Source organism: Vicugna pacos, chromosome 1 (assembly GCF_048564905.1).
Source record: "Vicugna pacos chromosome 1, VicPac4, whole genome shotgun sequence".
NCBI classification, from domain to species: Eukaryota; Metazoa; Chordata; class Mammalia; order Artiodactyla; family Camelidae; genus Vicugna; species Vicugna pacos.
The window spans coordinates 40,225,362-40,250,455 of record NC_132987.1 but is presented as its reverse complement, the minus strand read 5'-3'; the positions used below and the strand labels follow the sequence as shown (position 1 = coordinate 40,250,455).

At 35.4% G+C, this 25,094-nt stretch overlaps 1 long non-coding RNA gene and 1 other non-coding gene across 3 annotated transcripts in view; both read left to right on the top strand.

The window, feature by feature from the left end:
- LOC140696407 (uncharacterized) overlaps window positions 1-25,094 on the top strand; it is a 131,356-nt gene that overhangs the window by 12,874 nt on the left and 93,388 nt on the right. The gene's annotated exons all lie outside the window — the stretch shown is intronic.
- On the top strand, window positions 12,007-12,082 carry LOC116281563 (small nucleolar RNA SNORD61). The gene has a single exon (XR_004191035.1). It is a non-coding gene; the product is annotated as a small nucleolar RNA SNORD61 (small nucleolar RNA).

The window sequence follows — 25,094 nt, the reverse complement described above, 5'->3', positions numbered from 1 at the left end:
GAGTCCATTAAAATGCTACTTAATACCTACTCAACCTAAAAAAATAAATGAAATAAATTTTATACCATAAATGCAAGTTATACTAATTTTTTGCATAAATAGCTGTAGGATAAAGGCACTTTATCTTTTAGATATAAAGTTATCGAATTAGTTTTTGAACTAATAATGGCAATGGACTTGTTTTCTGTTTTCCTAAAGTTGGAAGAACTTTAAAATTATAACTATTTTGTATCTTGGATTCTTTTTTAGTAGAACTAGTAACTAATTTTTAAATGTTTATAAGTTTATTTAGCTTGATTTTAAGATAGCTTTTGTGTGTGTATTGCATTATTTGTTTTGAAAGAATTTATCTCCAGTGCCCAAACATGCCTTAGACTGTATTGTGTCATAATTAGTTTTTGCACATTTCTTTCCCCATAGATTGTAAATTCCTTGAGGGGAGAGAGGGGGTTTCTGAGTTTTTAAATCTTTATAATACCAATAATAGAGTCCACTACCTAGCTGGACTTCAATAAATACTTGCTAAATTTAATTAAATGTACCGATTTAAAAAGAAAGAAAGGAAGAAGGAGAGAGAGAGAAAAGGCAGGAGGGAGGAGGGACAGGAAGGAGGGAGATTGAGAAGGGGGTTGAGAGGAAGAGAGAAAAGTTGGAGAGAGGCAGAGAAAAGCAACCAAGATATTAATATGTGGAAAATACCCTTTTAGAAAAAGTCAGAGGAACTGGGATTCTTGTTAAAGAAATAACCTCCTTATAGGTTTCACATGTGAAAAATTAAGATGGGTTTTCTGGGGTAGCAGGCAAAATTGACCTGAGATGATGATGAGTTTTTTGACTGGAAAAATTGTTAAAATTATAGCACAAAATAAATGAAATATCAGTGCTCTCTGTGCTTTTGACATCCATTTAGAGAAAAAAATGGAACTGAATGCAAGAAAGACTGCTTCTAATATGGGGAGAGAACAGAATGGGGAAGATTCACAGGGGGGAAGACAATTCAAATGGGACTTGAAGAATATTACAGATTTGGGCCCTCAAAATAGAAAGGGAAGGACAAGGCGGTGAAGGCAGAAGGCTCAGCAAGAGCAGAGGCGCAGGACTGTGGTGGTGGTGGAGGTGGAGCGGTGTTGAGGAGGTACTATGATACACCAGAGAGCCTGGAGAACCCAGGTCCCAGTGGTAATTCTCTTCTGTAACTTCAAATCTTGCTCTTAAATGCTCAGAATGTATTTTTCTGGAATCTTGTAGTGCCAGAATGTGAAGTTAATAGAGACTCGTTTGTGTAGAATTTCTAAACTGAGAGAAGGCACGAGTAGGAAAGCTGGGTGGCAGAACCTCCTGGGTTCTTTGTAGAGACCTTGTGGTTTTCCTTTCTCCTTTCAAAACCACACATGAAAGCTCAGAGAGGTTAGACAACTTGGACAAAACAGTGCCAGATCCCAGTGCTCTGCTGTGGGCTCCAGGCATCCTTCTTTAAGGAGGGCACAGTTGCGTCACGGGAAGAGCCCAGGTTGTAGAAGGCAGACAGGCTGGTTTCAAACTCTGTCTCCATTTCTCATTACACTGTGAACTAGGGAATTTCACTGAAAGATGGGCATAAAATTATTGCCTCATGGTTTGGTTTGGTGATGAAACACTGTATTATAGTGGTTAAGAATGTGATCAAGATCTTTAACATTCTGTGCCTTGATACCTGCTAGGGATTGAATTTGCTATAGACTGAATGTTTATGCCCCACCACACCCACCATGTAAGGACACAATGAAAAGACCAAAAGCAGCAGGCTCTCACTAGACACTGAATCTGCCTGAATCTTGCTCTTGGATTTCCCAGCCTCTAGAATGCTGAGAAATAACTGTCTGTTGTTTAAGCCACTCGGTCTATGGTATTGTTACAGCAGCCAGAACTAAGACAGATACCCTCATGTCTAATAGAAGGATAACAATGCTTACTCATAGAATTGGTGTAAGGTTTAAGTTGCCTAATACCTCAAAAGTTCGTTGATCCGTGGAAAAGTTTAGGACAGTGCCTGATGCATCGTTTACTGCTCAATAGGTATTAGTATAATCATCACCATCATTGGAGCAGGATCTAGGGATTAAATTGATTGAATCCTCCTTCCATCACTTCTTATTTATGTGCTCTTGGTAAACATCTCTGTGCCTCAGTTTCTCATCTGTAAAAAGATACTAACAGTACCTACTTAATAGGGTTATAGTGATGGCTGAGCAAACAGATACAGCAAAGAGCCTAGAGCATGCGTGGTATATGCTAGCTCTCTATAAAACTGCTGGCTGCTGTTGACTGAGAACCACCAACAGATTGCCTTGCAGGTGTCATTTTATATCCAGGTGATGTAATTTTATGTAATCTACAAAAATGGCAGAGTAAGAGGTTTAGAATGAGTTTTAATGAAAATATTGAGAGGAACTGAGGAGAAATACTTAACACACAAAAGTCTGAGTAAAGAATGGTGCAAATCCCAACTGTTGAGTGTATGTAGAGAGATGGCACTTTTTTAAAAAAAACACTAACCTGGTACCGGTAAGTGATTATTCTGAGGAACTCATAATCACTTCTCTTTGCCCTGAGGCTCTTCTTGCATTAAAACTGGAACAATTATAGCTTCAGGGCAGGGTAGATATTCTAAAATAATTGCTCATCTTGGGGCAGTCTTTTATATAATTATATAATTTTATGCACACTTTTTTAAGGAAAAAGATACAAGTATATTTTTTAATTAAATAAATATTTTGAAGATAAAAATGTATTTATAGGTATTTATAGATTTTAAAGTCACATAATTCAAAATTCAAGAGATATAAAAAATATCTGGTGAATGTTTCCCCTCCTTCTGAATATTATTCCCCCCCTTTTGTGTCTGCCTGGTCAATCAATATTATTGGTTTTGGTGTAACCCTCCAGATACAGCTCGGAGATTTCACAAATCAGCACATAAAAAGCCACTTCATTATTTTTCATGCCTTCATTATATTCAATTGCATAAATTTACCATAATTTTTATTTAACCAGTCATATTCATAGTTGTTTACATTGTTTCTGATCTTTCACTATTACAAACAATCTCATAATGAATAACTTAATGAAAAAGTCGTGAAAAGTGAAAAAAGTCGTGAAAAAGTCTCATGAAAAACCATGAGAGCATGGTTTTATCTGGAGTGTTTTAATCTAAAGGCAGCATTGCTGTCCAAGGCCGTGTGTATTAAACTTTATTAAATGCCACCCAGTTATCCTCCATAGCGGCAGTACTGATTTACATGCCAACTGAAAATGTATGAGGATTCTTCAAGCTAGACTTCTGACAGTCTACATCAGACATCAGTTTTTGGCTTCCCCAACTTGATTTGAAATTCTAGAAAGGGAAGAGGAGGGGACAATGGAATCATCATTCAAACAGAATGTCCAGGCTGGTGCTCACTTGCTCGGCCATTACCTGGGGATGTGACGAGCCTCCAGGGAGTTCCCAGTTCTCATGCTCAGGATTGCACATGGCATGCTGGAGGTAGCTGAACAGAGGTTCCAGGGCTCTGGGTCTGAGAGCTGCTTTGAAGGGTCCCCTTCATACCTGTGAGGCATGAAAGAAGCCCCTGAGAGTTTCTGGGACCCACACAAGACTCTGAAATGCTGAGAGGGGCAGGGAAAGGAAAGAGGAGTGGATCTGGACCAGGTAGCTGTGGAGGGCAGAGCTCATGCACTCAGTGACGGCCAGCTCTGCTGTTACTGGTCACCAGTCAGGAAGGGCACCTGACAGAGAGCCTTTTAGGAGGTCTTCTTCTGGACTGAGCAAGAGCGTGGAGGGCAAAGAGGATGAGATAGCCAGAGAAGCACATAAATCTTTGCTGTTGATTTTTACTTATGCATCAGGCTTTAGATATAAACATATATACACATATCCAGGCCTACCTCTGAGATATTGCGGGCTCAGTTCCAGGCCACTGAAGTAAAGCCAATATCTTAATAAAGCAAGTCACATGAATATTTTGGTTTCCCAAATGCATATGAAAGTTACGTTTATATATACTGTACTCTGTTAAGTGTGTAATAGCATTATGTTTAAAAAAACAATGTACATACCCTAATTAAAAATACTTTATTGCTAAAAAATGCTAACCATTATCTGAGCCTTCAGCAAGCCTTAGTAGTAACATCAGTGATCACTGATCATCGTAAAAAATATGATAATAATGAAAAAGTTCAGAGTAGTGCAAGAATTAGCAAAATATGACGCAGACACTAAGTGGGCAAATGATGCTGGAGAAATGGTGCCAGTAGACTTGCTCAGTGTAAAGTTGGTACAACCTTCAATTTGCAAAAAAACCAGTAGAGTGAGGCATGGTAAGATGAGGTATTCCTGATACGTATGTAACAACCAACAGCAAAGATTTATTCTCACTCATGTTACACATCCCATATAGGGCGGTAGAGGCCTCTGCTCTGACTTCATCATTCAGGGACCCAGGCTTTGGAATTGGTTTTGGGAGGGAGACAACTGGAGGGCCATCTATGCTTCAGCCTATAAATGATACAGGGATTGTTCGCAGCTCGCTGGCCGGATCTGGCCCACGGCTCCACCTTAGTGCAAGAGGGCTGGGACGTGGAGAGGAGAGCTCACAGATCATTTACGGCTCAGATGATGTCAGAGGGGAGAGTGGGAGTTAATATTCCTGTCCATGCCTTTCAGCCCCATTCTCCTCATTTCACAAACCTGCACAAGTATAATAGCAGAGACCATAGAGTATCAGATCTAGACAGTGCCCCGCATCTCCCCAATTTACAGATCAGGGAACTGAAGCCGAGAGAGGCTGGGGGATTGGCTCAGGTTCCGCAGGTGGCCCCCTACTCAGTTGCCTCCCCTGATGCTTTCCAGGGTAGCAGTGACCCTCCAGCAGGGTTCCCCTTGATCTCTCCTGATTTGTTCACTGGCTTCTTCTCCTTTGTGATTTTTATTTCGTTATTCTCTTCCCCTCATTCTGCCTCACTACATGTTTTAACAGTGACCTTGAAGAGTTTCATTTACACGTACGCGACCCGGAGTCATATGTGCATTTTGCAACTCCTTGTTTCTGAACTATTTTTGGTGGCTCGAAATTAATTTTTATAAATACATTTTTAATACATGGAAGGCCAGAAGTGAACACATGCTGCAGTAAAAGGAATGATCTTATGAGATACATGTGTAAAGGGGACCTTTGCCCTGAGGGCTGGACCATAGGTTGCTAGGGTCAGTGTGCCAAAAAGCATGATCATTAGAACCAACAGGGAGGGTTTCGTTTAAGCATGGATGCAAATGCCTTCACCTGCATGTATTAGAATATATGTACTGTTAGTTTACATTAGCTGATGCTGTGAGTATCGTCGTCTCCTTTTTCGTTGTAGTAGATAACCACAGACTGCCAAAGCACCTGATGTGGTGGGATCCGTGGCTTAGGGAACACGATCTGAAGGCTGCTAGTGGTTGTGAAATTTTGACTTTTCTCTCTTTGCATTTCACCTTATTTCTTCTAAAGAAAATATCCTGTGTTTTTTCTTTGGTTACCTGCCTGTAGCTTTTGAAAAGTTTATTCTAACAACTCCACTAGCATTTTGCCTGTGTGTTGCCTTCAAGTTAAATAATACTTTATGAAATGCAGTCTTGCTCGCTCGCTCTCTCTTAATTTTCTTGGCTAACATCTCGACTTTAGTCTTGAGTGTTTAGTAAACTTTGTGAAGAATTATTTAAGGCCTCAGGTGTTAGGAATAGTGCATTAATTATTTCATTTTCAAGAAACAAGTCTTTTATAAGAATGGAACATGAGTGGTTTCCACTTCTCATTATTTTTTAAAGCTTCTTTAGAAAATGAACTTTTCTCCCTACACATAGAAGCTTGTTTAAAGCTACAAGGGTGAGTGATTTTATTTTCACTGCGGGATTGCTCCTGCAAAAGCCAGATATCGATTCTTTTGTTAGAAGTACAGTAAAGTCATTTAAAAAAACTTGTTCCTTCTTTTTCTTTTAAGATGAGCATTTTAAATGTTCCTGCTCTTTCTGATAAATCACTGCCTAACTTAAGTTCTGTACATCATTTTGTGCTTTGTGTGTGTGTGTGGCAATAACGAGATAGAAAAGGAACGTGGAGAAGTGAATACAAAAAAGATTTCTCTTCTGTCAGATCTTATAACTTACTTTTCCTAAGGGTTTGAGTGAAGCCTTTTTTGCACAAAGTGAGAAGAAAGAAGTTGCAGAAGAGAGTTTTAGTCAAAGAAGGCTTTTCATTTAACAAAACAATAGCATCCTGTATCAATCTGGTAATTATTGCAGAATAATAGAAAACAGTATTTCTCTCTAACATGGAACAGCACCTTTATGTGACTGTATAATAGGATGGTTATGCATTTTAATTATAAATGTTTACTTCAGACACCACTGAGGGGAGTGCAAGTTGGAATATTTGTGGAAGAGGATTTGGCAGTCTCTATCAAAATTTAAAATACACATGCCTTTGGGTGCAATATGTTGGATTAAATAAAAATCATGGTACACTCATGGAATGGATTACCCTGCTGGCATGAAAAAAAAGAGTGGAAACACTGTATGCACCCCTACAATATGATTCCAATGTATTTTGTTAAGTGAAAAATCAAGGGGCAGAATAGCATATATGAAATGTTACTATGTGCGTTACAAAGGGAGAAATAAGTAAATGTACATATTTATTACATGTAATCTATTGCTGGTATGCCCCAAATATGTTTGGGAAGTCATCCAAATAATCCCAAGTAATGGTAGTTGTAAGTGGGGAGCAAAATTAGATGGCTGGGTGGAAAATTGAGGAGGGAGGAGATCTTTTACCTTGGTGTTCTGGTGAATGTTCAACAACTTGGTGGAGTTGGGGGATTTGATTTGTAGTATTTGCCAGTTTCTGTAGTATAAATACCCCCACCACATCCACTCGGTATATCAAGGTGATGTCCATGATGTCCATGATCTCCATGATGTACATGGAGAGCTGGGAAGAGATACTTACAACAGCAGCCCTCTGTGCCAGTGTGAACCATCTCCAGGACAACCCTGCCTTTCACTCTTTACCATGTTGCACCTTCTGAATTTTAAACTATGTGAATTTATTATCTACTCAAAAAAAAAATAAGTAAAATGTAAAATTCTAGGTGTTCATGCTGAACTATTTGTTATCTGGTAACCAGATATTTTGAACATCAAAACCAAGGCTTTGTAATAGCAAGAACAAGAGTAATGAACTTTAAAAAATTGGATATTTTTCCACCAAACTTCAAATATTATTATTAGTGCTGGAAAAAAAAAAAGATGAGTCTGAGCAGAATTTTCAAAAGGTTCTGGGATTTCTGGTTTTAAAATATTTAACATCATGTCATCTTTACTGAATTATGTAAGTTTTCATCAGTGTCCATTTGACATGTAAACAATCCCTACTGAAATGGAGAGAATTATTTTAGTGTGTCAGTCACAAAGGAGCCCCTTCCTGTGCATTTCCTAGTCCATTTCTAGGCCTGAAGAGTGACACTTCCTGTTACTTGATTACTGTTTCCCCTTCTCAAAGTTATTAATTTTTACCCCACATGGAGAGGAGAAAAAGAAATTCAGAGGGCATCTCCTGCACCCTTCCTCATAACCAACCCCTCTCCAACCCATACTTCTCTACTTAGAGAAGAGTAAGCATTCTTCCCTAGCTTAAGGGTACAAGTATGGTCATGTATTTTTTTTTAATGAAATCATCTGAACCCCTCATATAATAGATTTTCAAAAAGTTTATTATCCCTTTTTGTTTCCTAAAGGAACCATGAACCCCAAGAGCTTACTCAATCTAAGGAAGACAGCCTTGATTCCAAATGTCTCAAGAGACAACCACAGAAACTGACCATCCAGTTAACCCCAGTTTGGGGAAGCCACCTCTTCTGTTGTTGCCATACTGTGTTAAAATGAGTTACAACTAGCTCTGCACAATATAAAGAAGGAAATCCCACCATTTGTGACAACATGGATGAAGTGTGAGGGCACTATGCTAAATAAAATAAGTCAGACAGAGAAATATAAATACTGCATGGTATCACTTATATATGAATCTAAAAAACTGAACTCATAGAAATGAAGAACAGATTGGTGGTTGTAAGGGGCTGAGGGTGGGCAAAATGGGTGAAGGTCAAAGGACACAAACTTCCAGTTGTAAGATGATTAAGTTCTGGGGTTGTAATATATATAGCATTGTGACCATAGTTAACAATACTGTATTGAAAGTTGCTCAGAAAGTAGATTTTAAAAATTCTTACAGACACACATCAAATTGGAACTATGTGAGATGATGGATGTGTTGATTAGCCTTACTGTGGTAGTCATTTTGCAGTAAGTACATACATAAAATCATTATGTTGTACATCTTAAACTTCTACACTGTTACATGTCATCTGTATCTCAATAAAGCCAGGGCAAATTGGCATAGGCCTATTTCAGTCTAGCAAATGACCCAGCTGCTATGTAAAGAACGAACTGGGGTAAGAAGAAATAAAAGCCTAAACCAGGGAAGTTGCAATGACAATAGAGGATGAATGAAGAGATAGATTGCTGAGACTTGAGATCCTTTGGTTGTTGGGAACAAGAAAGAAGGAAAATTTTGAGCCTGAGTTGGGAGCAGTGTGAGAGGAGAGTTGGTGAGGACACCTGGGGCCCAGGATGCTTGTGGGGCTTGTGGCATATCTCTGCAGTGTGGAATGTGTGACTTCAATTCAGAAGAGAGGATAAAGGAGGAGATAGACGTTTGGGAGCCATCCGGTGATAGCAATAAAGTGGGAGGAGTTCTCCCAGAGAGAATGAAGATTGAGAAAAAAGTGAAAAGCTTCCTAGTTTTCCTTCCAAACAGATTCCTAGAGATCTTTAATATGCAATTATAACTTTGAGTTTCTGTGCCTTATTTCTAATATGAGTGGCTGATAAAGCCTGAATATTTATTTTCCAACTTCCCAATGTAAGCAGAACGGAAAAATAATTAAAGTACTTGCAGCTTGCAACATGATTAGAAATTTAATAGCATATTTATGAGATGTGGGTGTTTTGCTTTGAGAAATGCAGAAAGCAGGTCAGATAGAATAAATATGATAAATAAACACATACATTAGGCAATCCCAAAACATCGTGATTTTGGATATCAAACCATCAAGCGTCTAATACTTTTGGCAAGAAGAGAGGAAGCTAAGGCCAATGAGAATTGGAAACAACAGATGGCTGTCCTCAGGTGATAAATATTTAACATGAGCCATAGCAGGCATTGCTCAGTAGGTTGAAAAGATCTTAATGACCTTAAATTTATTTTATCTGCTTCAATGAAAGGGAATACCCACCTCCTCAGGCAGTTTATTGTGACAGATAAGCCTTTGAAGATAAAATACTGACCTGAGCTGTATTTGGCAAGGTGGAACAGGGCTGCAGGGCAGAGGCTACCAAACTTCCTCTGTTCATGGGACCCTTTGTGTCTCAGCATATTTTTCCCCACAGCATCCTTAGGCCCAAAGAAATACCGGACAGGTCAGTGTTTAAGTAATTAGATCTAAACAACTTCATAACTATTTCTGTGCTAGCAACTTAGTAGTCATTTGAAAAAACTAATTCACATAAATTGAAAGAAAAAATATATCATTCTTGAATAACCACAGTTACCTCCTAATGGGACGTGTGCATCTGTTGTGCACTGCACAACTTCTCAAACCTTGGAGTCAAACTGGATCCCACTATCCTTACTTCCTGTTCCTCATTGCTTTCTGTGTAGTACTTGTGGCAGAAAACCCAGCTTCTAAAAGATGGTGTTACCCAAAGGAATGTTTTGTGGTCTGAAAATTACCTCAAGCTTGTAATTCATGGGCTGACAGATGCTAAATATCACCGTGTTTCCTTTAAAAATGTTAAAGTTCCACAGCTCCCCTGTGAGTTTCCTGCATCACCATGAGATGGCATACAGTCGGGGAACTGCAACTTTAGAGAATTAGGAGGTAGTCAAAAATCAGAATGGGACTAGGAAACAGAACGTTTAGAAGATCATCTCTTTGATAATCAAGTGGTTTCCTCAACTGTGAGAAACTAAGATACATTGAGTTCACAAGAAGCCTCATAATTTGCTCCCAGTTATGCATCAACATGAGTTTTCATGACTCCCTTTCTAAACAATATAATTAGTCTTCAAGATAAAGCAAATAATCTCTTATCCTAAGATTCCCTGAGAATTCTTAAGTAAAATAAGATCAGATCATGTCAGTGCTTTGGTGGGCAGAATCCAGGAATTGTATAGGTCTGACAAGGTGTGATTTGTTTTCCTCATGGAGTATATTGAGCTGTTCCTCTGGCAGTTTGTTAAAGGACACAGTGTCAGAGCTATTATCTATTACAGAGGCCAGGAAATGACTCGGCATCTAATCACTACCAAGCCTGGAGATATTATAGATGAATGAAATATTAGTCTCCTGCATCACCTTAATTGTGTTCCAAATTGGATCCCAAAATTAAATCCTTGTTTCCCGCCTTTAATTGCTTAACTTGCTTTTTTTTTTTTACTGCTATGACAGCAAATTCATTGTAAGCTATAATTTATCAACTATCTAATGTCATGATTAGATAGAACCACAAGATTACCTCTAGCTTCTAGGATACTTATAAAGAAAACTTATTTCCCTTTTCCCTGGAATCAGCCTGATTCTAGAATGTGTCATCTGTGCAAGGAAGAAAAAGGAACAATTACTTATTTTTTTTCAAGTGTCTGCCTATTCTGTACTATGCAGTTTTACTGCCTCAATAAATTTAGAATTCACAAGAATACTTGAAGTACATAGAACAGTCTGTTTTTTGCTGCTGAGGAAAATCCTCCTCAGAAGTAGTAAGTGCGTGAGTAGGAATTCTAATGCCAACATCCATGTTCTTTTTACTATATACTGTCTCTTTCTCTCCTGGGACACCTGGGCAATGGCACCAAATAATGCAAAACCCATGTCTGATCTGTGCCTCTCCATTCGAGTATTACAAGCCCAGGATAGAACCTAGTTAGGGTTTGGATTAGGGCTACAGATTGGGAACATCGCAACAGCCTATGTCCAGAGGTTGTTTCTGTTGTATTCTCTCAGATTCCTGAGTTGAATTATGAGTCACACATTCCCAGTTGAGGTCAAACAAGGCCACGCCCTGCTTTCTTGTTTCAATTCTCATACTGTAAACAAGTGTCTTTCCACACTCAATCTAGTGCCACAATTTCCACATTTTTGTGCTTTTTGTTGGTAATTTTGCTGCTTAAATGGTCCCCTAGTGTTGTGCTGAAGTGCTGTTTACAATTCCCATGTGTAATAAAACTGTGATGTGCCTTCTGGAGAAAATAAATGTGTTAGATAAGCTTCATCCAGGTGTGAGTTATAGTGCTGTTGGCTGTGAGTTCAATACTAATGAATCAACAGTACAATATAACCAGAAAAAGGGAGAAGAAATTCACTTATCTGTATGTAAGGCTGCTCTAGATAATGTGAAAGTATCATCTACAGTTCATGATGAAGCTGTGGAAAAGATAGAAAGGCAGCTACATTTGTGGATGCATAAGATGTTGACTGATTTAAAAAAAGCATAGTAGACAGCATTGTTCTGAGGCTGAAGCCCGAGGGAATTTATGGTCACTTTACCCATCGTCAGGATAATGTTCTCAGCTACTGCCTTATTATAAAGCGGTTCTGCATATGATTAAACAAAGTTTTATATTTATCAGTTGAAGAGCATGTTGTGACCAAAGCTTGCAGGAACCTAATCCTAAGTTTCCCCTAGGAACAATGGCTCACTAGTCATTTATTCAGTGTTCACAGTGACTTTATAACTGTGAACTGTGATTTCCTTTCATTTTAATTTACTTATCTTGTACTATACCTGAAATTGGCCTTTTTGTGTTTAATAATCATAAATATTTCTTCTTTGTCAAGAGACAGTATATTGTAGCAATTACGAATGCATACAAAGCTATGATGAATTTGATTGCACTGATTGTATGACATGATAATGTACTTTGTCCTCTAAGAAAGATATTGGCAGCTTCCTTCCTTGGATGTCTGAGTGAGAGAAAAAAAAAGAATGTAAAAAATGTCCAAAATGATATCCTGGCTCCACTTTAACTTGATACCAAGAAATCTGGGTTCTGAAATATTTTCTTCCATACATATGTGATTGCTGTTACTTTCTGAGCTTTTCTTTTCACTTATATAAAATGAAGGTATGAATTTTTCCAGTTGTTTTTATAGTCTGTAAAATAAGGGTGTTATATTCCAGATCGACTCTAAATTTACTTCTGCACTGTGCATTTGGGAATCAATGACTGTTACAATCTTTCTAGAGGCAGAGCATAATTACTGGGATAATATCTACATTTATGATTCTATCTTGAAGGACTGATTATATCTGAAGAATTTTAGAATGATACTTTTCTTGGGAGTTGTTTTCTATATAAAATTTAGGATTGCTGGGATAGTCTTATATCTTGGCATTTGTTGACTCAAATTAGTAAATAAAACCTGAATTCTTATTTCATCAAATAAAAATTCCAATTTTTATACTATATTATTATAATATTATTATATTATATGTATTGTTATCTATGTTGTCACTGTCTCTAACTGTGCAGATTACCCTGGAGACAAATCTATGTGTTTACTTTTAAATATAGTTGACTATCACACAGTAAGTGAAGTAATTTATGATAATTTTAGCTAAAGAAGAATACAGTCACCAAAATTTAAGTTGCTCAACTTCCAACTAAAGTAAAAATAGCCTTTAGTGTGTGGTATGTAGGAGCAAAAACAGTAGAAAGCCATTCTTATGACAGAATTTGTAACTAGTCCCCAAGATACTGAGTTTTTTATCTGATCTTCTACACCTTTCTGTATAACCAGATGTTTCTTATTCTTACTCAGCTGCCTGTTCAAATTTGTTTATGATAATCAGGCCCAGAATCGATACTCATATCCTTTGTATAGTTTGTACTCAGATAATCTAGCCTGCCAGGATACATAATAAGTTCCCAGAAGTTACCAATCCAGGATAATAACATTTTCTTAGAACTTTTTTCAAAATTATCAATGATGCTTATATTAAAATGGCCAGATATTAATGAAGAAAAGCATACATTCAATGAAAGGAATTGACTTATCTAGCTGTAGCAAACATTGCCATTTGTTGGCTGCTGTCTGGTTTCTTTTGAATGCCTTATTTATGTTTTGATAATTTCCCACACTTTGAAGCTTTGCTTCTCTGATGGAGAATCCAGAAAACTCACTTCTCTAGACTCTTTTGCCCCAGGCTAGGGGCATAGAATCTAGATTCTGTCATTTACACTCTGGAAGACATTCAAAAGTAAGCAACCTGAGTATGTAAAATCCATTTTTTTTTTTTCTGGAATGGTAACTGGGATATGCAGCTTTTCACAGTAGAAGTCTCTTTATTGGCCAAATCTCTGTGTTCCTGTATGCTTGACCTCTACCCTGTTTCACTAACTTGTTTAATGAACCTATGCATTCCCTAATATCCTTTAACAAATTATTTCTCTACTTAGATTAGGCAGAATGTATTATGATATTTGAAAGATAATTAAAAATATTTAAAGATTTTTTATCAAAATACTATAACACATTTTTTAAAAACAAAAAGATTATAATAAACATGAGCCATCTCTCCATCTTTCTTCCTTTTCAGCCCCCTTACCCAGAGACATTCACTTTCTACAACTTAGTTGATTGATCTGGTATTTTCCCCTTCTCCATATATAAATTATATGTGTATATAACTTTTTATTTATCACATTTAGATATTACCTATTGACTATGGTTTTGTCTTTTTTATATTCACCTTTCTTCCCTTCCTATATCTTCTCTATTTTTATAAAATATTTGTTTCAATTATTGGTCAGTGTTTACTCTGTAGATGCTATGTATTAATAAGCCAAGTAGTATACTATTACTATATTTTACTTCTTTTAGCCTTTTTGCTTTTCCTGCAATTAATAATTACCTTGCTCTCCCCTTGTTTTGTTTGATTTTTGACCTATCTTTTAAAATTCTCTGTCAGATCATTCAAACACCCATTACTACTATTTTTTTCAAATGTTCAAATAAATCTGATAATTTGGAGACCTGATCGCTCTTCACTGCCTTAGTCTGTACTGGTTGCTTTCTAGCCTAAGGCACGCGTCCCGGTAGGACTCCATTTTGTAGCTTTCTTGTGTTGGATCCTTTGTTTTCTAGGCTCTAATCTACCTCTTTATTGTTTTACAGTCACATTTTGCTAAAGCACATCTTACAGAATCTTCCTGATAACGGATATTTGGGATTTTGAGTCCATGCACTCTTGCAAATTCTCTGTTCACTCCTCACACTTGATCCTTTGGATATTAAATTGAGTATTTTTTCCCATTGCATTTTTCTATGAGCAGCACTTCTCTTTTTAATAAAAAAGAATTGTTTTTTAATTGTCATTTTATGCAAATTAATTTGTAACTCATAGTCACTACTAAAGTGAGTATAATGGGTGTCTGCACCCATTAGGTGGGCATTTTCTTATCTGAATATACTTTGCCACCTTTAAAAGGAGCTAAATATTTCACAGTGTCAAGTTTGTGAACTATTTTGGGTATCATCAAAATAATGTGAACAATGTTGATTCTCTTCTTCAGGGCCCAAGGAAATCTAGTGAACTGTAAGAATTGGACTTATGACTTAGTATATATTACCAGCTAGGAGGATTAGAACCCTGTTTTGGATATTATCATTTCTAACAAAATCTGCCAGATAAATACTGAGAGTCATTGGTGTTATGATGACTTTTTTGTGCTTAAAAAAGTTTACTGCCAGAAATCCTGGCTTCTCCCGTTAATTCAAAGACTTTTTGAAATGAAAAGTCCCAAAAGGTAAATTTTAAGATTTAAATATTAAGATAAATAAAAAAGTGATTTAAAAATTGTTAAATAAAATATAACAGGTAGTTTCTATGAAAGTAAGCTTTGATCCTGTAGAAAATTCTGGGTCAAGCTATAAAAGTACTTCTATGAAAATAGCAATCCTTAAGTTTCTAATATTTTATTTTTACATACTACATCTCTCTATTCTGACATATCCATATGCAGTATTGTACACACATGAGGCACTCAGTAAATAATGGTATGAAGCACAAATAAATGAGATATGAATTATATGTTTAAATAAGAAACTTCGCAGAGTTCTTTTTTGCAGTGGAACTCATAATTATGTAAATTCTGTACTAACTGTAAATTAGGAACTTCCAGTATCTAAAGATTGCCTTCTCTCCTCCTCCTCCTTTTTTTACTCAATATCTCACTCAAGGCACTGAATCATATGTCTTGTCACCATCTCTGCCACTTGATTGTGAATGTTAGGAGAATTAGGTCTATGATTAATTCATCTTTGTGTTTACCCCAGCAGCTACCATTTTACTCTGCACACAGAAGGTGTTCAATCATTGTCTGCAGAGTTTAGTCATTAGTGAATCTTTGGTTGACTATCCACCAGGTTCGGCAATGTGATAGTACCTTTCCAATAAAGGAATGAGAAATGGAAGTTGCATGGAAAAAGATATTAAGGTAAATGGTGGGACAACAATGTACAGAGAGCATGGTTAAATATAAGGGCACATCTTTTAAGAATTCATCTAAAAATTTCGCAGTAGCTTAATACCTTTGAGATCTTTGGTAGACTCCTTTAAATAACACAAGGAGGATATTGATTTTAACCAGCAAGGGACTTGATTAGTGCCCTGACTTTGTTAGGATGAAAACAATACTGTTCAGAGAATGTTCTTTCACAAAAGCCTTTTTAAAGAAACATATAGGCCTTTTGAAGTCTATCCATGCAAGTACCTGAGGTTAAGTATTTTTAGAAAGTTGAAAAGGTAACTTTTTCTTCATGAAAATATGAAAAAATGAATGATAGAATTTTTTTTTATTTATTTGGGGTAGGGGGTAATAAGGGTTTTATTTATTTTTAATGGTGGTGCTGGGGATTGAACTCAGGACCTTGTACATGCTGGGCATGCACTCTACCACTGAGCTGTACCCTTCCCCCTTCTGAATGATACAGTCTAAACTGTGTAAATATGTTAATTTGAGGAGAAATCTAAAAACCAGAATGCTAAAGGATGACCTAGGACTTGGATCCCTATGTCAGGGAATTTAATTTGTCTGGGAAACCTATTTGAGACCTGCCAACTCTTTCATCATCTCATTGTGTTTGCCCTAACAAGAGTACTGGTTCATCATAATTTCTAAAATAACACTGATTTGAAGCATCAAAAAAGTCATCTCTACGTATACTGCCTACTCAAATTGCCATCTTTTCTTGCTTACCTCTTTCTCTCAGTCTCCGTGGCTGCTAGGCAAAATGCAGATTCCTTTTAGGCAGGGCTTGCTTACTGTTTTTTGTTCTTTTTTTCTTTTAAGGAGGTGCTAGAGATTGAACCCAGGACCTCCCACATGCTAAGCATGTGCTCTACTACTGAGCTATACTCCACCACCCAGGACTTGCTTACTTTATATAAGCCTAAAATCATGCCAAGCACACAAGGCGTTTAGAAGATTCTTTGATGTTGATAAACGTGGGATCTTTTTCTATTCCTGTTCTATTTGATTACTTATAAGCTGCTATTATATAAGTCAGAAAGAAGTTCAGTGGTTATAAAATTTTGTTATCTTCTGAATTACTTAGGAGACACAGAACTTTGTCCCTGATCAGTGAGTTCAGTTAGAGGACAGAAGCAATGACAAAGGATCCAGTCCCATTAGTTATTGATTTGTCTTCCCTTCATACAGGGTATTTTTCTACCCTGACATAAGCTGCACTCTATTTCCAAGTAGGTGGGATGCAAATGTATGTGAGTGGTTCAGAGCAGTTTATCTTCAAGTCTGAATAAGCAGCTCCAGTTTAATGACTCTGGGTTAACAGTGTCATTTTTGTAGAAGAACAAGGTTTTACAAAAGCTATTGTCATATTTACTGAGCAATAGGGTAAAGTTTAAAGCTGAATAAAAAATTACCACCTCCTCTAGTCTACTGGCTGCTTACAAATGTTCCAGATCTGGAAACAAATATATTTTGTGTACTCTTAAAATTTTAATATGATTCTTTTCTTCCTGAACTTTTAGTAAAAGCATTAAATGAGATGCAAATATTTATTAATAACTTATCATTAATCAAAAATTACTTATTGTAAAAAACATTTCATGCTACTCTGTGCAAATTGTAAAACAACATCAACTTTGAAAAATTCATTAAACCTTTCTATCTAATTTCTCTACTTCAGTAAGCATATTATAAGATACCTATTTGGTAGTAGATTATTGACAGATATTGAAATAACAATTTTTAAAAATTAAATACTGGAATAATTTAAGTGAATGAAAAGAAGAGTATTGTAGTCCAAATAGTATCTGTCATTTTCAAGTATTAGACTGTTAAATTATTTTTCTAGGATGATCAAGAAAATAAAAGCTAATTTTCTCTTTAATCATGCTTTCTTTTGATTAAGAAAATAACTACTGGGTATAAAAAATTTAAAAAGCAGAAAATTATGAAGAATAAAACTAAATGGCCTACTTTTGTCTTGTGATAAGAATGTAACAATTTAACATTTTTAGAGAGCAATTTGGAAATATCTGTTTTTCAAAGCATATAATCTGTATAACCTAGCAATCACCTTCTGGGAATTTAAGAAATAAGTGTCTCAGGAAGGGAAGAAATATTTGTAAAGACAGCCTTGGAGCATTTCTCTTGATAGCAAAGAGTATGAACAAAAAAAGTTCATTAATAAGAGTCGAGCAAAACAATTTATGGATTTATATTATTTAGAACTTGAGTCATTCAACAAATATTTATTGAGAACCTACCATATGTTAAGATTGTCCTAAGCATTTGAATATAGCAGTAAACAAATAAATTCTTACCCAGTGAAGCTTATGTTTTAGGGAAGAAATAGACAATAAATATAATAAATTAGTAAATTATATAGCGTGGTAGGAAGAGAGCAGTGTTATGCAACCAATGAAAAGAATGAGGTAGATACATATGTATAGACCTGAAGATATGTTCACAGAGTATTTGCAATTAAAAAATAAACATAAGTTTTATACATGTGTATCCAGACCCCTTTAGAAAAAAAAATATATGTGTGCAGACATGTGTGTAAATATTCAGAAATATGTCTGTGTAAATTTAGGAAAACATGGGACAAACACATGCCCCAAACTGTTCATATAACTTAACAGCTCCAGTGTGAGATGTAAGGGGTGAGAGAGTACACGTGAATGTTTATGCAACGTTGCGGTACATTTATAAGTGATTTCTTTTTCTTTTCTTTTCTTTTTTTTGTATTTGTCAAATCAAGTAAAAATAAAACTATGTTTTTATCAGTACTCAGATAAAATAATTTTTAACCCTTTACCCTTTACTGGATTTCTTTTCAATATTTAAATCTCAGATGACAATGAAATAATCTCATGGTTCTTATAATTTTGGGAATTCAACAATATTGAGTTTTGATGTAAAGCAAGAAGCCTACACACACTAAAAGGGAACCATAGGGATTAATTGATTGTCTGAAGCACATTTGGTTTAGAAATACTGCTATGAAGTAGCGAGACTAATTTTCTTTTTAAAAGCAGATAAACAAATCCCCAAACTTTTCTATTTATATTATAGTAGGGCCATTTAAAGTGATATTTAATAATAAAATATGTAGGTCAAATTTATATTTATTATTCTATATCTGAAGAATATACTCTCAAATATCTATCCATGTCTAACAAGTTTACTAAATCTTGGCTAAGTCATTCGGAGTCTTTTAATGTGGAAAATCACACCCCCTGCTCTTTTGGTATATGGAAATGCACCCTATATCATTCAGATATCAGGATTTAGTCTGGATTTGATTTATTGATATGCCATTCTGTCCAACTAGGAATTTATGTTGAATGTTACATGCATATAAATTTCAAGATGCAAGTTACATACAAGTAATCTTATAAGTCAGCATTCCTTTTGATGATAAGCTAAGATATTTTGTAAAAATAATGAATAAACCTTCATTCCAAAAATTAGTTATGTCTGAAGAATGATTAAAGTAAGAATGTTGTTAAGATTCCAAATACAGAAGGCAATATGAAATGACTCCAGTGCATTAGAACAGATTTATGTCGAAGATGAGAAGAGTTGAATAAGGCTTTAAATAAATTTTAAAATTAATTTCTTAGCTAGAAATGTCAGTTATCAAAAGTTGTTTATCACAGGCAGGTATTTAATGCCTCTTGATTAATGATTTTCTCAAAATTATGTCTCAATCTCATAAACAGTTACACAGTTTAATGACAGCCTTACTTTGATGAGAAGATAGGTACCAACTTCATTACTCTAGTGTTTTTATTTTTTGTAGAACTTTATTGCAGATCTGTGGATCTTTTTTGTGAGCTATGCCATTCTCTATTGATCTGATTATTCAGTGCTGCACCTCTGTTAATTTTGAGATCTTAAAATACTGATACAGTTTTAAATTTGATAGGAAGTGAGGATCAAGGAGTGGACGCAGCCCTTACTCAGTAATAAGGAGGATTAATCCATGGCAATCTTGGTAATATTATGAAACATAAATGGAAATTATGGAATGTTTGAGGTAAGGTTAGCCTACCCTAATATTTATATGGGTTAGCAGTAGTAGCTCTGCTTCATTGCTAAAGACAAATGCCACTGGGAGTAAGTACTATTTGTCTTCACACATGCACAAGTGCACATTTACAATCAGTTGATTTTAGAATATGGGTATCAGCCACACTGAGTGTTAGCCCATAGCTGGGATTAGGTGACACAAAACTGTTCAGTCCATTTTACAAGTGTGACTTTACCTGGGTAGTTTGGCTTGTGCGTTTCATGGATACCACCTTTGGGCTGTTAGTTGGAAGAAGTATTTCAGTTTTACAGTTAACATATAAAATTTTAAATGTCATATTCAGGGGACACTTATAAGTGTTCTCTGCTGTCTCCATCATTTCCCACCCATCATCCAAACATCAGAGGTAGCGTTGGAATGAAAACTTTAAAGGACTCAGAAATTTCTCTTTCACTGAGAAATGCCATCATTGGGATAAATCAGATTTTGAATAAAAGCCACAGCTTTAATTATGGATGATATTAGAAATACTATTCATATCCTGGGGATGCCAAAGTATCTTGGTTGGCACATTAATGAATAAATAAAGCTTATTACACATTTACTAAAGAAGATTCCAATTTCTTCTTGAGATTTACCTGATCTCAGTAATGAAAGTAATAGTAATGCTAATGCTAATGAGAGCTAACCTAAATTAAGCATGTACTGTAGGAAAGTCTGTGAAATGTTTTATATGATCATTTCATTTGACAAAAGTACACCATGTTATGAGGTAGATAGTGCTATTATTTTCATTTAATATGTGAGGAAAATGGATACTCTGTGTATTAGTTTTATATTGCCTCATAACATAGCATCACGAATTTAGCAAGTTAAAACAACACGCATTTATTAGCTCACAGTACTGGGTTCTCTGCTCCAGATCTCACAATGCTAATAACACCAAGGTGTCTGCTGGATTGCTTTCTCATCTTGAGCCTCTGGGGAAGAATCCACCTCCAATCTCATTCAGCCTGTTGGCAGATTCCAATTCATTGAGAATGTACAACTGATATCCCAGTTTCCTTGCTGGCTGTCATTTGGGGTACCTCTCAGCTCCCAGAGGCTGACCCCATCTTGTCGTGCTGCCCCTCCATCTTTAAAGCTGGCAGCAGGAATATCTCCTGTTACACCTTAGACTTTTTTCTGTCTGACTTCAAGACCCATATTTAAAAGTCTCTGATGTACTCAGCCACAAAAAACGAATAAAATAATGCCATTTGTAGCAACATTGTTGGACCTGGAGATCATCCTAAGTGAAGTAAGCCAGAAAGAAAAAGAAAAATACCATATGGTATCACTTATATGGGGAATCTAAAACAAACAAATAAACAAAAAGACACAAATGAACTTATTTACAAAACAGAAACATAGAAAACAAACTTACGGTTACCAGGGGAAAAGGTAGTGAGAAGTGATAAATTGGGAGTTCAGAATTTGTAGATACTAACTATTGTATATGAAACAGATTAAAAAAACAAGGCACAGGGAACTATATTCAATACCTTGTAATGGCCTATAATGAAAAAGAATATGAAAAGGAATATACATAAATGTATAAATGAATCACTATGCTATACACTGGAAATCATCATATCAATAGACTATATACTTCAATAAATAAAAAGGTAGGTAAAACTCTTGGGTGGTCAGTTTAGGTCTATCCTTTCTTAAAATTAACTTTCTTAAAGCTCACTATGCCATATGACATAAACCAGTCATAGGAGTGGCTATCCTGGCATAATCACAGTTCACGTCCACAGTCAGGGAGGAGGGCCTTATACAAGGGCTGAGTCATTGCAGTATTGTAGTAGGTGCCTACTGTACCTGATAGCATAAATAACTTTCCTAGGTAACCAGCTAAAAATTGGTGATACGAGGATTTGAACACACATCTGTCCAACTCTAGAGTTTTGCCCATTTTGCCATATAAGACCTGATTATTGAATTTGAAGCTACAGATTAGTGGAGAATGTCTGGCCATTATCATGCTAATGATTGGTGCCCCTTGGAGTCCTGGAGTGGTCCTAACTAGACCATATTATCCCTTACCTCATTCTAAACTTGTATCTGTTTTATAATTTTTAAATTTCATCACCACGATACATGCATTTAGTTTAAAAAGTGAGAGAACACCATAAAGTTTATTTTTATTTTTTACTTTAAAATAAATATAATTTACAGAAAAGCTGCAAAATTTAAAAATTTCATATGCCTGTCACTAAGGTTCCCTAACTGTTAACATTTTACCACATTTACCGTGTAGTTCTGTCTCTGTACGTGCATATTATTTCTTAATAGCTTTATTGAGATGCAAGACATAAAGTTCTCCTGGTATAAGTCTACAATTCAGTAACTTTTTGTCTATTTATAGAGTAGTGTAATTTTAGAATACTTCTGTTACCCCGCAAAGAAACCTTACATCCATTACCATTCACCTCCTTTTCCCACTCAGCTCCAGCCAACCAGTAATCTACTTTCTGTCTCTACAGAGTTGCTGATTCTGGCCATTTCATACAGAAGAATGTGCTACTGCTGACTAATTTATCATAGCATTGGTTCAATTATACCAAAAGTGGTCTAAGTCCCAGTTTAACAAAGAATGTAATATTAAAATATTTTATAAAGATTTATTTCTTAATCCTTTGATATATTAATTCCTGGAAGTTGTTTTCTAGGGTTGACATATTAAGAATTTACCTATTTCCCTGACTTCAATAAATAGTTAAATGTTTTCAAAGTTTTAATAAATTTATATATATATATATATATATATATTTTTTTTAAATTTACTTGGCTTTCCTCAAGATTCAGTAGCCTTTATTTTTCTTAGATGTAGCATGAATTGATGACAATTTTCTTTTCTATTTATTTTCTCTTTAAATATATGCCATGTAACAATTCTTTATTATAAATATTTAATCAAAATACAAGCTCAAAAAATGTAGTGGCAGGCTTTTTTCATTTGGCATACTGTTTTTGAGGTTCATCCAAGTTGTAAGACCTATCTAAACTTAATTCCTTTTTATGGCCAAATAATATTCTATTTTATAGATACACTACATTTTGTTTGTTCATTCCTTAGTTGATGGACAGTTGGATTGTTTCTACTTTTGGTTATTATGAATAATGATGCTATGAACATTTGTATACAAGTTTTTTTGTGGACATATGTTTTCATTTTGGAGGGTAGATGCCTAGCAGTAGGATTTCAAGGTCATCTGGTAACTCTATGTAACATTTTGAAGAGCTGACAATCAGGTTTTCAAAGCAGCTGTACTGTTTTACATTTCCACCAAGCCACACATGAGGGTTCCAGTTTCTCCACATTCTGGTCAACACTTGTTATTGTCTGTCTCTAATTATAGTCTCCCTAGAGTGTGTGAAGTGGTATTTCACTGTGGTTTGATTTGCATTTCCTTAATAACCGATGATATTGAGTATCTTTTCATATTCTTATTGAAAATTTGTATATCTTTGTAGAATGGGCTATTCAAATATTTCCCATTTTAAAAGCATACTGTCTTTGAACTGTAAGTTTTTTATACATGCAAAAGTTATTTATGTAACAATAGTGTCCTTTGAAGTACAACATTTTAAAATTTTGATCAAGTCCAGTTTATCTATTTTCTTTTTTTAGTGGCTTGTGTCATATCCAGGAAAACATCACCTAATTCAAAGTCATAAAGATTTACATCTTCAAAGAGTGTTATGGTTTAGTTCTTAGATTTAAGGCTCTGATATTTACCATGTGAGGTAAAAGTCTAACTTCATTCTTTTGCATGCAGTATTTAGTTGTCCAGAACTGTATATTGAAAAACATTGCTCTTTCCCCAATAAATTGGCAGGTATTCTTGCTTAAAATCAATTGCTCATAAATGTTAGGATTTATTTCTAGACCCTAAATTCTATTCCACTGATCTATATGGCTCTCTTTATGTCATTACCACACTTTCTTGATTACTGTAGTTTTGTAGTAAGTTTTCAAATTGGGGCATGTGAATCCTCCAACTTTCTTCTTTTTCAAGATTGTGTTGACTAGTCTGAATCCCTTGTATTTTACATGAGCTTGTCAAGTTCCACAAAAAAGCTGCCAGCTGGGATTTTGAAAGGGATTACATTAAACCGTTGGTAGATCATTGGAGAGTTTTGCCATCTTAACATAAAGTCTTTCAGTTCATGAACACGGATGTCTTTCCATTTATTTAGGTGCTCTTTGATTCTTTTCAACAATGTTTTGTAGCTTTCAATGTATAAGTCTTACTTTTTTTGGTTATCTTTATTCATAAGTATTTTATACTTTTTGATGCAATTATTCTCTTAATTTTCAGATTGTTTACCACTAGTGTATAGAAATGCAATTGATTTTTGTATATTGATCTTGTATACTGTAACCTTGCTGGATTCACGTATTAGCTCTAGTAGGTTGCGGTAGATTTCTTAGGATTTTCTACATAAAAGGTGATTTCATATGCAAATAAAGATAGTTTTACTTCTTAGTTTCCATCTAGAAAAGCCTAATTTACCTGGCTAGAAACTCCCAATAACGCTTTTATATTAAGCATTTTTTTCCTTTCTGGTCCAAGATTCAGTTTAGGATTATGTGCTGTGTTTACCTGTAACAGTTCATTAGATCACCTCCAATCAGGTGATTTTTCCTAAATGTTTTATTTTCTTTTGTTGCCCTGATATTTTTGAAGAGTACAGGCAAGTCATTAAGTAGAATGTTCCTCAATATGGACCTGTCTGATGTTTTCTCATGATCGGATCCAAGTAATGATTTTTGGTAGGAAATCTGCAGAAATGGTTTTTTGTTCTCAGTGAGGCATGGGATGTTGCTTTGCCCCATTTCTCAGGATGTTAACTTTGAAAATTTTGGTAGAGTGATATCTACCCAATTTCTCTGCTATAAAGTTACTAAGTATGTACATACTGTTACCCAGCAAACTTTCATCTGGTTGGTTTAGAATTTATTGATGATTCATTCCTGAATCAATTATTACAATCACAGTTACTAAACAGTGCCCATTATAGGACTTGGAACTTCTCAGCCTCCATATTCACATGAGCCAGTTCCTTGTGGCAACATATATATATATTATAATCTCCTATTCTTTATATTTCTCTGGCAAGCCTTGACTGACACAGATTTAATTTCTAAAGCTCTTTTATTATTCCCTTAATATCTCTTTTAAATAACTTCTTGCTCTTATTTCATAAATACTATGTCTTATTTTATATCTCTGGGGGATCAATTCCTTTTTGTTTTTTGGGGTTTTTTTTTTACATTTTCTTATGTTCCCTGATTTGTCTCTCTTTCCTAGAGTTTCATTGTTTGTTTATTTTGGCTTCTT